Source organism: Balaenoptera physalus (assembly GCF_965194825.1).
Source record: "Balaenoptera physalus genome assembly, chromosome: 14".
Lineage (NCBI taxonomy): Eukaryota > Metazoa > Chordata > Mammalia > Artiodactyla > Balaenopteridae > Balaenoptera > Balaenoptera physalus.
In genome coordinates, this window is record NC_138893.1 from 7,592,356 (window position 1) to 7,609,005 (window position 16,650).

Here is a 16,650-nt window from a genome sequence, read left to right on the forward strand (position 1 = left end):
ATCTTATTCCAAATCAGTTTAACAAAAGTAATCATCATGACTTCGTTTGGTGTTAACATTAAATGGGTTATATTAACACTTCATTACAAGTCTATCTTGCTTGTTTCTCTCACCAAAGCTCTATCAATAATAGGGATATATGCCTGTGATTGTCAAACATCTTATCTAGAAAAGAGAATACTTTAGTTTGACATCTTCCACAGAACTAGTCATTTATAAGATACAATTTCTACAGCCAGCCTATTTACTTGAGAGTCAATTAATTCACTTCCAACCACCTCCTTTAAAGACTGTAGTATTTATAGCTTCAGTTGAATCTGTTTGAACTTTAAGACAGGAAGCAGTAATGCATGATACAACACTTACAATAAACTCCCTAAATGGAAAAAGATTTTGCAATTCTAAGTATCAAAGTTTATAATTAAATGACAAATATTTGGACAATTTTTTAAAAGTATCCATTTGTTCTGTTTATTTCAGGGACGTCATAGATGGTAAAAATGTATGTTTCCAATTTTAGGTCCTATCATTCTAGGAAATATAAAAGTAGATAGCTAATGAAGCTCTACATAAACACCTTTACAAGTACTGAAATCTTACAAGCCACTAGTTTATACTCTTTTAATAGCTTCCTGTAAGCTAAAATAATTTTCTTCCAGAATGTAGTGACTACGATATTTCGTCATGTTTTTAGCTAGTGCTATAATTTCTTTTACTATGATGGATAGTGAACATTTCCTGACATTTTCCTCTGACCCTTCAAAAAATAACTCATTTAAAAGAGATATTAAAACTGGGGGAGGGATAAATTAGGAGTTTGGGATTAACATATACGTACTACTATACACAAAATAGATAATCAACAAGAACCTACTGTATAGCACAGGGAACTCTACTCAATATTCTGTAATAACCTATATGGGAAAAGAATCTGAAAAAGAATGGATATATGTATAACTGAATGACTTTGCTGTACACCTGAAACCAACACAACATTGTAAATCAACTAAATTCCAATATAAAATAAAAATTAAATTTAAAAATAAATTATTCAAAAAAAGATGAAAACTGCAATAAACCACCTTTAAGAAATGCTGACAAAAACAAAGTTAGAACAATTGCTTAATTAAAAGATTTATCAGAGATTTTAATAAGCTTTATGAAATTGCAGGAGAGGCAACACTGCATGTGGGATTTCCCAAAAATCTGTAATCATAGAACCCTTTTTTTGTCAACTTTATCATAGGACTGAAAACATTTTATGAAAAATCTTGGTATAGTGGAAATATTACTGGTTCTGGATTACTGAAGACTATATTCAAATCCCAATTCCTCCCAATTTTGCCTCTGTTAATTAAATTTTTGAGCCTTGATATCATCATATGTAAACAGGAAATATTCCTGACCTAGTAGGGCCATTGTATAAATGCATTAAGTTAATTCAATTGATTCAATTCAACAAACATTTACTTAGGTCCTAGGCAATGACCAGCACTTGGTTAGGCACTAAAGATAAAGACATGAATAAGACATAACCCCTGACCTCAAGGAGTTCATTGTTTTCAAACTCACTGGCCATGTGCTACCATGGGAATTTGTCTTTTCTTGGTTCTCATGTACTACACTCTTCTTTGTCTGTTTCCCTTTTCTCTGGCCACCAGCTCCAAATCATTACAATCCTAACCAGAACAGTTTAGCTCTCCATTTCCCCAAAACAACTATCCTTGAACACCCAAAATCCATAGATGGCAAACAAAAGGCCATAAATTCTGGGCATCTATGCACATACATTCAAAGAATGGCAAAATGTTTGAAATTAGAGATTTTTCTTGAACAGACTCCAGATCAAATTCTTAACAATTCTTTCATCTAGTCTTCTCATAGGTAGAGTGAAGTGATTGAAATGTAACATTTTGAAGGTCCTGAGGTCATGTGGATGTGGTTATTAGTATTATTTTATCTGTTTTCACTTAGTTGTTCCTATATAACATATTTTTCAACCAAATAATATAAAGCTCTCTTATCCTTAAAAATCAGCAGTTGTTCCCATTAACATAGCAGTATGTTCCAATGAAGAAAAGGAAGAAAAATAGATATAAAACTGCAAATTAACAAAAAGAACACATTCATATGAACATTGAACATTTCTTATGTAATAAAATAAAATGTATTAAGCTAAAGAAATTATAATTTATTCCAATTCAAAATAAATGTTGGGAGTATCTACTATATCAAAGCAATTAAGGTAGTTGCAAAAATTTTAAAAAGGAAGATATATCCACAGCTTTAAGATAATTTAAATTTTATACTCATGATAAACAATTAAGTATTTATTGAAGCACTGCTATGTGTGAAGCATTGTTACAGGTCTTTTCATTTGCTTTGTTTTATTTTGACTGTGAGGGAAAAGTTTAGAAGCGGTAGCTTCACATTAGAATTTTCAGGAAGGGAAAAAAAACTTGAAAAACAGAGTATTTGAGCAGACAGTGCTTACTTCTACCTGTTAGACAGCAATAAACATAGAAAGCTTTAAATATACAAATATCCTAAAAAATCCACTCAGCCATTACATAAGTTTTGGTTAATTTGTGTTTTCAAAGTTGATTGGTTATTGTAATTGGCCATAATAGAAACAAAATCTTTTTTAAAATTATGTTTTACAGGAAAAACAATAAAATAAGTCATGTAAAATACATTAATGAACATCAGAATTAAAATTTCAAATCAGATCTGAATTGGCACTAAAAATATTTCCAACAGTATTCCCCTTCTACCACTATTTTATACCTTGCACTGAATTGCAAGAGCAGAATAAGTAAGCCCTGGGCAGCCATGACTTTATCCCAAACCATAAAAATCTAGAAATGAGAATTTATGGAATAAGGATTATAGGGTCAAGATTGGATTCTTGAGTCAACTAACTAGGGACTTAGAAAATAAGCTTATTTTCCACATTTCATGAATAATTTTATTCCCAACTCCATCAAAAGCCTGAAAGTCACTTTGTCTCATCTTATTATTTTTTGTCTTGCAAAAGGGGAAAATATTAGTCACTTTTTTCTATGGAGGTAATGTAGGAAAAGAAAACATTTCCTATGCCATTTTAGATTTAATGACTGAAGTCTACAAATTAAATTGACAAAAGATTAACAGGAGAAAAGGCATACAAATTTCATTGATGTTAATTTTTTTTTATGTATGGGGACATCACAGAAAAGAAGTGAAAATCCAAAGAGATGGTTAGACATGAGAGCTTATATACCATTTTAACAAACAGTGATAAATTCTGAAGAAGTGACTAAATAAAAGAAAGAGGGCTTGGGCTTCTAGGAACAATAAGTTGTGGGAAGGTAAATATATGGGGAAGTTAATGGAAGATAAGGGTTATTATTTTTTTTTTTAAAAAAAACTACTGAAGTGGGATTTTTCTAGGAAGAATGTTTTTTTAAAATTATTTATTTATTTATTTATGGCTGTGTTGGGTCTTCGTTTCTGTGTGAGGGCTTTCTCTAGTTGCGGCAAGCGGGGGCCACTCTTCATCGCGGTGCGCGGGCCTCTCACTGTCGTGGTCTCTCTTTTTTTTTTTTTTTTTTAAATTTTTTATTTATTTATTTATTTATTTATTTATGGCTGTGTTGGGTCTTCGTTTCTGTGTGAGGGCTTTCTCTAGTTGCGACAAGTGGGGACCACTCTTCATCGCGGTGCGCGGGCCTCTCACTATCGTGGCCTCTCCCGTTGCGGAGCACAGGCTCCAGACGCGCAGGCTCAGCAATTGTGGCTCACGGGCTTAGTCGCTCCGCGGCATGTGGGATCTTCCCAGACCAGGGCTCGAACCCGTGTCCCCTGCATTGGCAGGCAGATTCTCAACCACTGCGCCACCAGGGAAGCCCGTGTGGCCTCTCTTGTTGCGGAGCACAGGCTCCAGACGCGCAGGCTCAGCATTTGTGGCTCACGGGCCTAGTCGTTCCGCGGCATGTGGGATCTTCCCAGACCAGGGCTCGAACCTGTGTCCCCTGCATTGGCAGGTGGATTCTCAACCACTGCGCCACCAGGGAAGCCCCAGGGTTATTTTTTTAAGGTTGTTTATTTTGTTTGTGCAGAATCATCTCAGTGCTGACTTTGTCTTCTACATGGCCATAAAGTTCCCCTGGAGAGGGGATTTATGGCAGTCTTTATTTCTCAGAAGTTTCTGCTTTTAGTAAGATAGGTGAAGCCCCAAGAAGACTTCTTTCTGAATCTGTCAGTTCTCAATTGCCTTCAGCTCACAGTAATCCATATTCCAGTGTGGCATATTTGAGGGTAGCATATCTGATCCGCTTTAGTAGCAAAGCTTTAAGTGACAGTCTCAAACAAAAATGTTGTCACTTTACTTCTACAGTTTCTGTTATCAGAAACTAAAATAAACTCTTGCTTATGAACAGTTGTCAGGAGTCATCTTTAATTAGGATTCCAGCTATATTTTCATTTGCTGGGATAGTATAAGCTCAAGGTAGAAAGTCAGAGTCCCTCAGGCACTTGTTAAATTCTGACTACCTTAGGCAATTCTAGAGCTTCCCTCCTCCACTAGGTTCACTTGAATTTTCAAGGATCTTACAGAAAAATGTATCTACCTATTCAGAACATAAGCTCCCAATTTCTGAAAATGCATTATTGGTGTGATGTAAATATCCGGGAGGAGGAGCCTACTTACTCTCTCGTTTCACACATTCTATCTGATGCTTTGGATTCCAGAACAGGATTGATTAATCTAATCAGGCACCACATAGAAACCGGAGATTAATAGCTTCCCTTTCTCTTCCATCTTTGCATCTTGCTCAAATGCCAAATGTCTCTTGTTAATAAAATCTATGTGGAATACTGCTGGCAAGTATGTCTGAGTGAAAGTTTCCAGGGCTTACCTTCCTTAGTAGAGGGGAGAATTGAGAAAGGTGAGGGTAATAAAGATTATAAATAAAATTTTCTGATATGTTATAGAGGTGTAACTTAGAGTTAGAACAATTCACAAATATTATCAAGTAGTTTCCTTGACATTCTTGTTGTACCCAACAAAACATCAGAGCTGTTTTCCTTCAAACTACTTTATCTTCCTTTTTGGAACCTTTTATTTTTTTTAGTTATACTATCACCAAAATAATTTTTCTAGGATTAGCTTCTTACTGGTGAAATTAGTAAAATGGCTAAAGCATTATGTACATTTATCCCAAAAGAGCAGTATATCTTTTGACCAAAAAAGCAGGGCTTACATGCCAAAGCAATTATATACAGATTTCAGAGATGACTAAATATAGCAAGTATCCGAGTGTTAAATCCACTGTACCCATTCTTAGGCAGCCAGTGAATCAAAGGCTGGTGTTCTTCTAGGTGGTCTACTCAAAACTTTTCCCAATTTTAAGATTATGAAGTGTGTTAAGTATCACTCCTGCCTCCATAATACTCCATGTCAAAATTTGCTGAGACACTGTTTGCTATTAGACTATAAACAAAAATAATTGTCATTCCACAAATGACTATCGTCACTTTCGTATACCCCTTATGTGCCCATCAACAAATGTGAAATCTGAAACACATAATGTCTGAGTCTAGCTCTCTACTGTCTTTGCATCAAGAGAGTCTTTATTACCACACTCAGACTAAAAATGAGAAAAAAGCAAACTCCACCCATTTCTTTTTTGTGTGCAGGATCTAAAAGTAAACAGTGGTTCCCAGAACAGACTACAGTGTATATTTTACTCCGCCTAGATAAGTGCACTGTATATAGAAACTATAGCAGTGCATAGCTTTTAAAAATCCCATTTCTGTCATTTTGAATCAAAAGATGTGGGAGCAGATGGGCAATTACCTTGGATGAGAGAGAAGACGTAGTGCCAGAGGAACTACCAGAGTCTGATGACTGGGGAGACACTCTACAACGCAGATGTAAAATTTAGTTTTGGTTATGACTTTTCTACTCAGCCTCCATTTTTTAGTTTGAGGTTACTGCTGATAATTTAAGAATTGAACTTCAAATCTCCAGTGAATCCAGGTGGGTATTAAAAATGTTGCTAACAGAACTGAGTATAATTATGAATAAGAACACAGGCATTTATTCAGCAGAGAGAGTGTATCATGTGTCGGGTTGGAAGTTACAATCTGTACCATCAAAGCTGTCTTTAGCAGCTTCTAGCTGTGGGGTGTTTGGCAGTCAAGGTTACCAGCTGTTCTTCATGACCATACAGTGAAATAGGTTAATAATTTTTGCTCTGTTGTATAGCAACAGAAACTGTGATAAGTTATAGAAACCTTGGAATAAATTATAAAATAGAGGGTGTTATTTTAAATATTTTGAAAACTATGTGATAAGCTATATGTGTGTGTGTATAAAGTATCAAATGAAGCAAGGGAATTATCCTCTTATTTTGGAAGGTCTATTTAATTAAGCTGGAAATTTCAAACAGTATCAGAATGTCAGTGTTTGAGATTTGGGGATTAATTTAACTAAACTGGTTGTGTGGGCTCTACAAATTCGATTTACTATACTGATGGGATCACTTGAAAAATATATGACCTTAAAGTAAAATTGTAATAATGAATAAGATAAATATTACCTATGTTGTTCTCCCCATCCAAATATGTTGGTTATTTAATAAATCTTGATATTTCTTGTTTCAGCTCAGTCATATAAAGAGATCAGAAGACATCAGTCCCATCTTTACAACAGGAAAAGACGCTGAACAAACTTTAAAAAAAAATCTAGCATGTCTCTCTCTGTCACTCATAATTTTGGTTGGCTTGTGGCATCTTTTGAACATTTATTACCAATTTTGAAAAAAGATAAATCTCAAGGAAGGTCTAGCCCTTTTTCTACAGTTGCTGTCTCTCAAATTCACAAAAAAGAAAGAAAAAAACTCTCCATGTCAGTGAAGATGCCTGATAACAAAAGAAAATTGTTACCTTTGCTCAACCCTTGCTTGAAAACATCCTTCCTTTCTGCTCTTTCTGCCACTCATTGTCAAGATACAAGAAAAGTTATGGGCTTCTGAATCTTTTGGTTAATGCTAAGGGCAAACCAGGAAAGGAAGGTAGATTCTTACCCTTTAAAAGACTAGATGAAAATCAGATAAACCAAAAGGAAATAGTATAGTTTTAAGAAACTGACTTCAGTTTTTATCTTTACACAGATAAACTGGATGGGATTTTTCTGTTTCCATATTTCTCTACAGGACCACGAGAACACATGACATGTGTGTGTGTGTGTGTGTGTGTGTGTGTGCGCGCGCACGCGTGCACTCAATGCACTTTTGGCTTATTTACATGGTAAATGCAATTCTTCCTTCTGATCACAATGTGCATAATCTCATTTAATATTTGAGCTCTACTGACAGTTTGTTAAGAAACCTTACAATCAGATTGGAATATAAAATTCCCTTCAGACCCATAAGAGTTCTTTATAAGAATGCCTTCCACAAAGGTCTCAGCTTTACAACTAAAAAGAGCTAGACGTAAGTGCATGGTTGTTTGTTTGTTCTTTCATTTTACTTTTTAATCTTTATATAATTTACTAGACTTACTCATTTTCTTTTGTAATAATAGCTTTATTGAGAATATACAAATAGTATGTGAATTATAAGTCACATACCATAAAACTCACCCTTTTAAAGTGCACAATTCAGCGGTTTTTAGTATATTCACAGAGTCGTTCCACCATCACTATCTAATTTTAGAACATTTTCATTCCCCAAAACTCCATACTCATAAATAGTCACTCTCCATTTCTCCCTCCTCCCAGCCTCTGGAAACCACTAATCTACTTTCTGACTCTATATGTGTCTGTTCTGGGCATTTCATATTGCTCTTTTTCCTTTACAGCTTTACATAAAATTTCTCAACATCAGTCACCTGACATATTTCACTTGGGCATTCAGTCAGTTATATTTTCATAAATAGAGAAATTAAATAGTAAAAAATCACTTTTAAGGGAAGAAATCTTTAGATCATCTCTTAAAGAATAATGCATTATGAAATGATGAAACTCCTTAGATGAATTAATTCATTTCAACCAATATTCATTGAGGCATTTAACCAGTGTGTCTCCAGGTGTTGGTTTTGGGTGACCTACCTAATTCAGAATCCCCTGGGATGCTTTTTAAAGATGCGGGTATTTGAGATCCACCTCACATCTACTCAATTAGACTTTCAAGAAGGGGGGAAAATGAATCTTCATTTAACAGGGCCTCTGGGTTATTCTTATGCACAGTAACATTTGTCAATCAGAAACCTACCCTGAGTAGGGTCTGGCCATAAAACAGATGAGTAAGACACAGTATTTGATCTTAGATGGTTTCAACACCTTTTGTCTATACATTTTGCCAATGGTATTTTAGTAAAATTATAGAAATAAATTGATAGGAGAAGTAGCACTAAAAGAAAAGACTCCCAGTGATCAGCCACTATCTGCTTCTTACAAAATACTCTACAGATACTCTTTTTTACTTATGAAGAGTATCGTATGGTACCAGGTGTTGTGATACATATTAATTTTCCATATTTGATCTTGCATTAAATATATTTACGTTAGCATGGACTCATTTGTTAGGTGAATATGTATTAACTTACTACTATGTGGCAAGGACTGCTAAAGGCAGGAAACTAAATGAAGTCTTCAAACTGTAAAATTAAAGGAATAGGGGGTGAATACAAGAGATATTCAGAGGAGAAAGCACTGTGGATAGGCAAAGGCTTCATGGAAGGAGAAAAAGGAACTGGTTCTCTAAGGATGAATAAGATTCCTCTGGAAACCAGTAAATAGAGGCCATTCATATAATGAGAGATACATAAATAAAAGTGTATATACCACCAAAACATTGGAGCATTTGATTCAAGTTAGATCCAACTTATCAATCTACCTCTTTGGAGTCAATTATCTTCTGGTACCTGGAATATATGAGAGGTACTTGACCAATAACTGGTGCAGGACTGTCTCATATTTGCGCCATGTAAGAACCGGGAAACCAGTATTGGGGATACCCAAAAAGAGACTCTTAATATAGTATATCCTAGTGAAAGCAGCTCTGTGCACTCCATCTGCCAATATGAGATTGGTCTTCTCAATCCTAAAGACTGAAAAGCCAAATGGTTGTCTCAATCCCTTCTACAGATAAGAGAGGAAGAAAAGATGAAAGAAGAAAACGTGGACCTTCTGTGCTGTAATGGGGGATTGATAACCTGCTGCTAATCAACTATTGGCCCATAGAATCCCGTTAATTCTTCCACGAATGGGGCTATTTCCTCTGGAGGTTCCCCAGAAGATCAGAACGGCAACAAACAAGGAAAGAACCATGGTAGAGATAGGGATAGAGTAGGATAATTAAATAGTTTAGAAATCCCACTAGGAGATTAAAGGCAGAGAGGGAATTGTAAGGGAGTCTGGGAGACTGTTGAAGCTAATGACCACTCAAGAAAAGAATTCAGTAACTTAGCAACAAGCTACACTACCTTGAAGGAAGATCAGGCCCATCCAAGCACCAGGCACACTCAAGCCACAAACCCTGTTAGTTAAAACACAAGACAATAGATATGAGGTCTGAATATTGTTACATGAAGTCAGGGAGTTAATGGTCCTTGAAGAGTAGCATTTCTGCATGTAGCCAAGACAAAAATATATGTGAAAGGGGAAAGAAACTAGGTGAAAGGGGACATTATACCAAAACGTGGGATGAATTACCATATTTTAATATATGGTACCACCCTTCTGCTAAATATACTTATGATTTAAATAGCACCATGACAGTCCCGGTTAAACCGTACAGGGTCAAAGGAGGAACTAATGATGTAAGCCTTGACATCTACTGAAGAATGAGGAGGAAGGTGGTCTTCTCCCCTCCCCACTTTTCCTTGGATTATAAAAATGTAGCCTTCTTTGTTCTCAGGGCTACGCTCCCTTGCCTGCCCGCTTGTTTCTCTCACAAGTGTCCTATGCTAATAAACTCACTCTTTGCCTATCCCTTTGCCTCATGTTGAATTCTTTCTGAGACAACAGAACCTGAGCTTCAGTAAATCCTAACACCAGGTGAGCAGTTTCAATTAAAATACAGTGGATTTGGGTCCCCTCCTAAGTCAGGGATCATGGGTTCACGTCTTAATCTGAGGTGTGGGTGGATTTGAGTCCCAATCTAAGTTTTGGCTGGGTTCAAGTCCCATCTTAGAAGGATTGTGGTTTCAGTAATACATCTACGACAAATGAGCAAGCTAAGAGAGAGAGAAAAAAAGTACCCTTAGATTAAGCCCCCAAATCAATCAATCAATCAATCCATCAAGAAGAGATAGACCAGGCCGTGAATAACAGTGAGCATTTAGGGAGTTTCAAGAATGGTTCAAAAAGACTTTATAGAAATGTAAAACTAAAAATATTCAGTAGATGTTGAAAAATAGGGCAGTTACAGGTGAGATCAGGATTGGTGATCTAGATGATACAGTGTAATAAATATCTTAAAGCACAGAGCCAATAATATAAAGACAGAAAACCATACTGAAAACTTGAGGGCTGGAGGAGAGAGCTGAGGAAATGTCAATTGTAGAAGTTCTGGAGGGAAGGAGAGAAACAGATAGAGGACAGGAAATAAAACGTGCTAACTTGAGCTGAAAAAAAGAGCTGATCCTGCAGGTGAAAATTATTCATTAAACAACCCAGGCAAAGTTAATGATTTTGAAAAAAGCTTGGAGAAATTCCAGAACTTAAAACAAAAGGTGAAAACCCTTGCAAGCTTCCAGAGAAGAAACAAATTACTTAAAAAAGGAAAAAAGGAAAAAGGATCAGACCAGCCACAGGCAAGTAATCTGCCACATTGGCAACAGGACAGTATAAACCACCTACAGAATATTGAGAAGTAAGAATTGTAGCTTGGTCATTCCATTCCTAGCAGAGATACTAATCTCAGAGATACTAATCTTCCCCTCTGATGAGGGGAAGTGGGTGGAAAGAAAGAAAGATATATGTGGATATGCTAGACTTCAGGAAATACACTGTCCTGTTCTGCATCTAACCAATAACATTGTATCTGGGAAAAACCTCAAGAGACTGGAAGGTAACGAGAAGAAGAATAATGGGGGTAGGGTGGGATGAATCTCTTATTTCATATACATATGATCGAAATTGATGAGACACTGTGTAGGAATGCAATAAAATGATCGTAAGGATGCTCAGGATTGAGGAGAAATCCTTGAAATCAAATGGATGTAAATTATCAAAATTGAAGAGTAATTCTTGTCATTGAGAGGAAAAATATACAAAGAATCTGAGATTAAAAGTATTAAACTGTCCTAATTAAAACTCTGAGATAAGGTGTAGTGAAGGAGAGACAAAAGAAAAAGAGAAGGACTTCCCTGGCGGTCCAGTGGTTAGGACTACATGCTTCCACAGTAAGGGGCATGGGTTCGATCCCTGGTAGGGGAACTAATATCCCGCAAGCCACGTGGTGGTGTGGCCAAAAATAAAAAAAGAAAGAAAAGAAAAGAAAAAGAGAGTGTCTCAGATTGTGGTGGAAAAGGACAGTAAATATGTTCTTAGGAGCTCAGCTTGTGGAGAATGGTGCTGGAGAGCAGGGGACACAGTCCTTGTGAGGGAATAGCTGGGGACTTGTCCCCAAGTATAGCAGGGAAACATGAGTGTAATTATGACAGGCAAGATAGAGGTGATGACTATTAACGAAATAAGAGCTACAGGAAAAATGAATACAACTTGTTCAATGCTTTAAAAACATTTTTGGGGGCTTCCCTGGTGGCGCAGTGGTTGAGAATCTGCCTGCCAATGCAGGGGACACGGGTTTGAGCCCTGGTCTGGGAAGATCCCACATGCCGCAGAGCAGCTAGGCCCGTGAGCCACAACTACTGAGCCTGCGCGTCTGGAGCCTGTGCTCCGCAACAAGAGAGGCCGCGATAATGAGAGGCCCGCACACCGCGATGAAGAGTGGCCCCCACTTGCCGCAGCTAGAGAAAGCCCTCGCACAGAAAACGAAGACCCAACACAGCCATAAATAAATAAATAAATAAATAAACCCAAAGTTAAAAAAAAAAAACAAAAACATTTTTTAAGATAAAGAGAAAAACTATAGAGAAACAGATTTATTAGTATAAATAAAAAAGGAGGAAAGCAATTGGATAATCAACGATGTTGAATACACACACATATATGATGTATATTCCAGAGAAAGAAATATATATTACGTTTTCATCACAAAACGCACGAAATCGGAAATAACAAAAATCATACCAACATAATCTTACCTACTTAGAAATTAAGCAACAACAATGCACGATAACTTTTGGAACAAAATAGAAAATGCACACCATTTACAAAGGTACTGAAAGAAAAACACATCATACCAAAACCTATACAATCAAGCAAAACTACTATAAATGAAAAAACAGTATTGCCTTAAACGTCTTAATTATTAAAGAAAACAATTACTCTGCTGAAATTTCTCATTATCTAATCATGATTGTTAATACTTTATATTGAATCTAATTCAAATAATATCTTTTAAGATTCATGGTTTTCACGGGGAAGGCGGGAGCTGGAGGTGGAGGCGGGGCCGCCGGCCCGGGCGCTGCGTGCCGCCGCGCCTGTGCGGGCCCTCGGGGCTGCGCGAGCAGGTTTAGGACGCTGAGCGGTGCGTCTCCGCCGCACCCGGGGGCCGTGACGGAGATGCCTACATAGAAGAGTGACATCAGCTGGGCTGAAAGTTTCACTGCTGAACTGGTTCCTCAGGTATCCTGGCTCTGGCAATTGCTATGGGAGACTGGATGACTGTTACAGATCCAGGTCTGTCTTCAGAAAGCAAATACATCTCTCAATATACCTCAGAAACAAAGATGTCTCCATCAAGTTTATACTCACAGCAAGTGCTATGCTCTTCAATACCTTTATCAAAAAATGTGCACAGTTTTTTTAGTGCCTTCTGCACAGAAGAGAATATTGAACAGAGTATTTCATATCTTGATCAGGAATTGACTACTTTCGGTTTTCCTTCATTATATGAAGAATTCAAAGGTAAAGAGACAAAGAGAGAATTAAATATAGTTGCTGTTTTAAATTGTATGAATGAGCTACTTGTACTTCAGCGGAAGAACCTTCTAGCTCAGGAAAATGTGGAAACACAGAATCTGAAACTGGGAAGCGATATGGACCATCTGCAGAACTGCTATGCAAAACTTAAGGAACAACTGGAAACCTCCAGGAGAGAAATGATTGGTCTTCAGGAAAGAGACAGACAGTTACAATGCAAGAACAGGAATTTGCATCAGCTACTGAAAAATGAGAAAGATGAGGTGCAGAAATTACAAAATATTATTGCAAGTCGAGCTACTCAATATAATCATGATATGAAGAGAAAAGAGCGTGAATATAATAAACTAAAGGAACGTCTACATCAACTTGTTATGAACAAGAAGGATAAAAAAATAGCTATGGAAGTTTTAAATTACGTGGGGAGAGCTGATGGAAAAAGAGGCTCCTGGAGGACGGGTAAAACTGAAGCCAGTTTCTTTCTCAGGAACGAAGATGAAATGTATAAAATTCTTTTGAATGATTATGAATATCGTCAGAAACAAATCCTAATGGAAAATGCTGAACTTAAGAAGGTTCTTCAGCAAATGAAAAAGGAAATGATTTCTCTTCTTTCCCCCCAAAAGCAGAAACCTAGAGAAAGAGCAGATGATAGTACAGGAACTGTTATCTCTGATATTGAAGAAGATGCTGGGGAACTGAGTAGAGAGAGTATGTGGGACCTTTCCTGTGAAACTGTGAGAGAGCAGCTTACCAACAGCATCAGAAAACAGTGGAGAATTTTGAAAAGTCATGTAGAAAAACTTGATAACCAAGTTTCAAAGGTACACGTAGAAGGTTTTAATGATGAAGATGTAATCTCACGACAAGACCATGAACAAGAAACTGAAAAACTTGAGTTAGAAATTCAACAGTGTAAAGAAATGATTAAAACTCAGCAGCAACTTTTACAGCAGCAGCTTGCTACTGCGTGTGATGATGACACCACTTCACTGCTACGAGACTGTTACTTGTTGGAAGAAAAGGAACGCCTCAAAGAAGAATCCTATTCTTCTTTGGTCCCTATTTAAATAGGTCCCTATTTAAAGAGCAAAAGAAGAATTTCGAGAAAGAAAGACGAAGCTTTACAGAAGCAGCTATTCGCCTAGGATTGGAGAGAAAGGCATTTGAAGAAGAAAGAGCCAGTTGGTTAAAGCAACAGTTTCTAAATATGACTACCTTTGACCACCAGAACTCAGAAAATGTGAAACTTCTCAGTGCCTTCTCAGGAATTCCATCAGTGTACTAAATACAACCCCTGAAGAATCTAAGCCAAATCAGGTTGGAAGAGAATGTACAAATCAGAAGTGGAGCGTGGCATCAAGGCCTGATTCACAGGAAGATGGCTATAGTGGACGCTCCTCGACCTACGCAAATTCTCACGTAGAGAAGGATGACTTACCTTAGACATGTGAACTGGGATTTTTTTTTTCATTAACATGCTCATCAAATTTCACACCTGAGTTGAAACAGGGTGTGTTATAAAGTCAATCATCTCTAATAATTTAAAATGGTCTGCGTTGTTTGTTTGGACTTCCCTGTTCCTCCCCCAAAGAGCTAAAATGTTAAATCTATTTAAAAGGATATAAAAGCTTTGGATATGTATTTTTAGTAACAGAAGCACCTGGTTCTGTGAACAAAGGAATGTATAAACGTTTGGATGGAAACAAAGCACTAGAATGAGTTTCCTCTTATAGGTATTAAAAATAGCACTTTTAGGAAACTGATTATTGTAAATGTTTAATTTTGTCTCATATAGAGTTGGCATTGGAAGTTTAGCCTTTCCTTGAATGTATACTGTAGCTTTTTAACAAAGCAAGTTATATATTTATTATGTTTAGTGTGATTTGAAATACCTTCTTTCATATGTTTTAAATAAAGTAAATTTATGTATGTTTTGTACATAGATATACATGATTATGTTAAGAGGCTTTAAGATTTAAAGATTTTACACATCCATAATTATAGTATTTCATGCCAATAAAATTTTTATTAGTAAAAAAAAAAAAAAAAAGATTCATGGTTTTCAGTAATCTTAATATCTAAATTTAATCAGCCCAATCAAATTGAATAATTTTAGCAGAGTTTGCTCTTAAGGCAAAAAAAAGGGGCATTCATAAAAAATTTAATAAAGTAGGTTATTGGATGAAAACTGAAACATTCATTAGAATGTCAAAATCAGAACATTTGAAATATCTGGATAATTTGGTAAATTTTTGAAACATGTATTGGTCAGCCCAAGCGGCCATGATAAAAAACCACAGACTGAGAAGCCAGGAATTTATTTCTCACAGTTCTGGAAACTGGGAAGTTCAAGGTCAACATGTCAGCCAATTCTGTTCCCCAGAGAGGGCTCTCTTCCTTGCCGGTCTCACTGTGTGAAGAGAGCTCTGGTCTCTTTACCTTCTTGTAAGAATACTAATCTCATCATGGTTGCTCCATCCTCGTGTCCTCATCTAAGCATAATTACCTCCCCAAAGTCTCACCTCTAAATGCCATCACATTGGTGGTTAGGGTCTCAACATATGAATTTGGGGGGTGGGGGGGAGACACAATTCAATCCATAGGAATACCCATCATGGATTTCGTATTTTCATTGCCTTTGTTTAGAACTTCCATTCAGTTTAAAATTAATCCAGTGTCATACTCAAGCACAACAACAATTTCAATGTTATTATAAATGTTTACGTGTACAGTGAGTTAACCAGTCATGTTATTAGTTAAGGAGTAATTTTAAATATGCTTCCCACATACAGCCTAAGAAGGTCTTTGATATCTAGGCAGTCATATACTTTTAAGTCCACTCTTTCTTCAAAAGCTTTCTAAAAACTAAACACGGCCAGCTGTTGAAAGTATCCATTAAACATTAACTGCTCCAGGTAAAATGATCACAATCCGTGCCTTACAGTAAGAAGCTATCTTTGAGATTATTATTATAATACTTTATACTGCTAGCAATGGTTGAGAAATTTAGCAGCTAATAAACTTGCCACTCCAGCTATTACAAAGTTAAGATAATGTGGTTGAACGGAGAGCAATAAAATAAGGAGGGCATCATAAAACTAAGGTAAACAAAATCACATAGTAGTAACTAATTAACATGACACATGAAAATCTTTAATATTATTCACTGTTTGAAGTGCTTTGTATTGAATGATTATATGAATTCTTTATATGAAATGATTTTATATAGTCCTGTATAGGAAGTTAAGTTTCTTCTTCTGTCCTGTGGGAATAAATGAAGCCCACCCAAATGAATACAAGCTTTATTCGGAGCTTGCTATATAGAAAGAGAGTCAGTCACCACCGCTTGTGCTTGGCAGAGACTGAAAAGGCAGGTCGAGCAGTGAGAAAACTTTACAGTGGAAAGAAATGGAAGGTTTCAAGTTTGCCTTGATTGGAGGTTGTTGGCATGCAGAAGCTGGAGGTGGGCTAATTTAGAAGGGGGGCATTCTAAGTGATTGGTTAGGGGGGCATATTTGGCTCTCTTTGGTTGGCTGTAAATTAGAAGTGGAAGCAAAAATCTGGGAAGCTGGCCGTTATTGATAACTTCTATTTTGGGCTGATTGCTA

At 36.6% G+C, this 16,650-nt stretch overlaps 1 long non-coding RNA gene and 1 pseudogene across 2 annotated transcripts in view; both read left to right on the top strand.

The window, feature by feature from the left end:
• The window catches only part of LOC309643161, a 468,256-nt gene that overhangs the window by 105,389 nt on the left and 346,217 nt on the right, over positions 1 to 16,650 (top strand). The gene's annotated exons all lie outside the window — the stretch shown is intronic.
• On the top strand, positions 12,552 to 14,990 carry LOC309642454 (afadin- and alpha-actinin-binding protein pseudogene; annotated as a pseudogene). Its single transcript has one exon. The product of its transcript is annotated as an afadin- and alpha-actinin-binding protein pseudogene (transcript).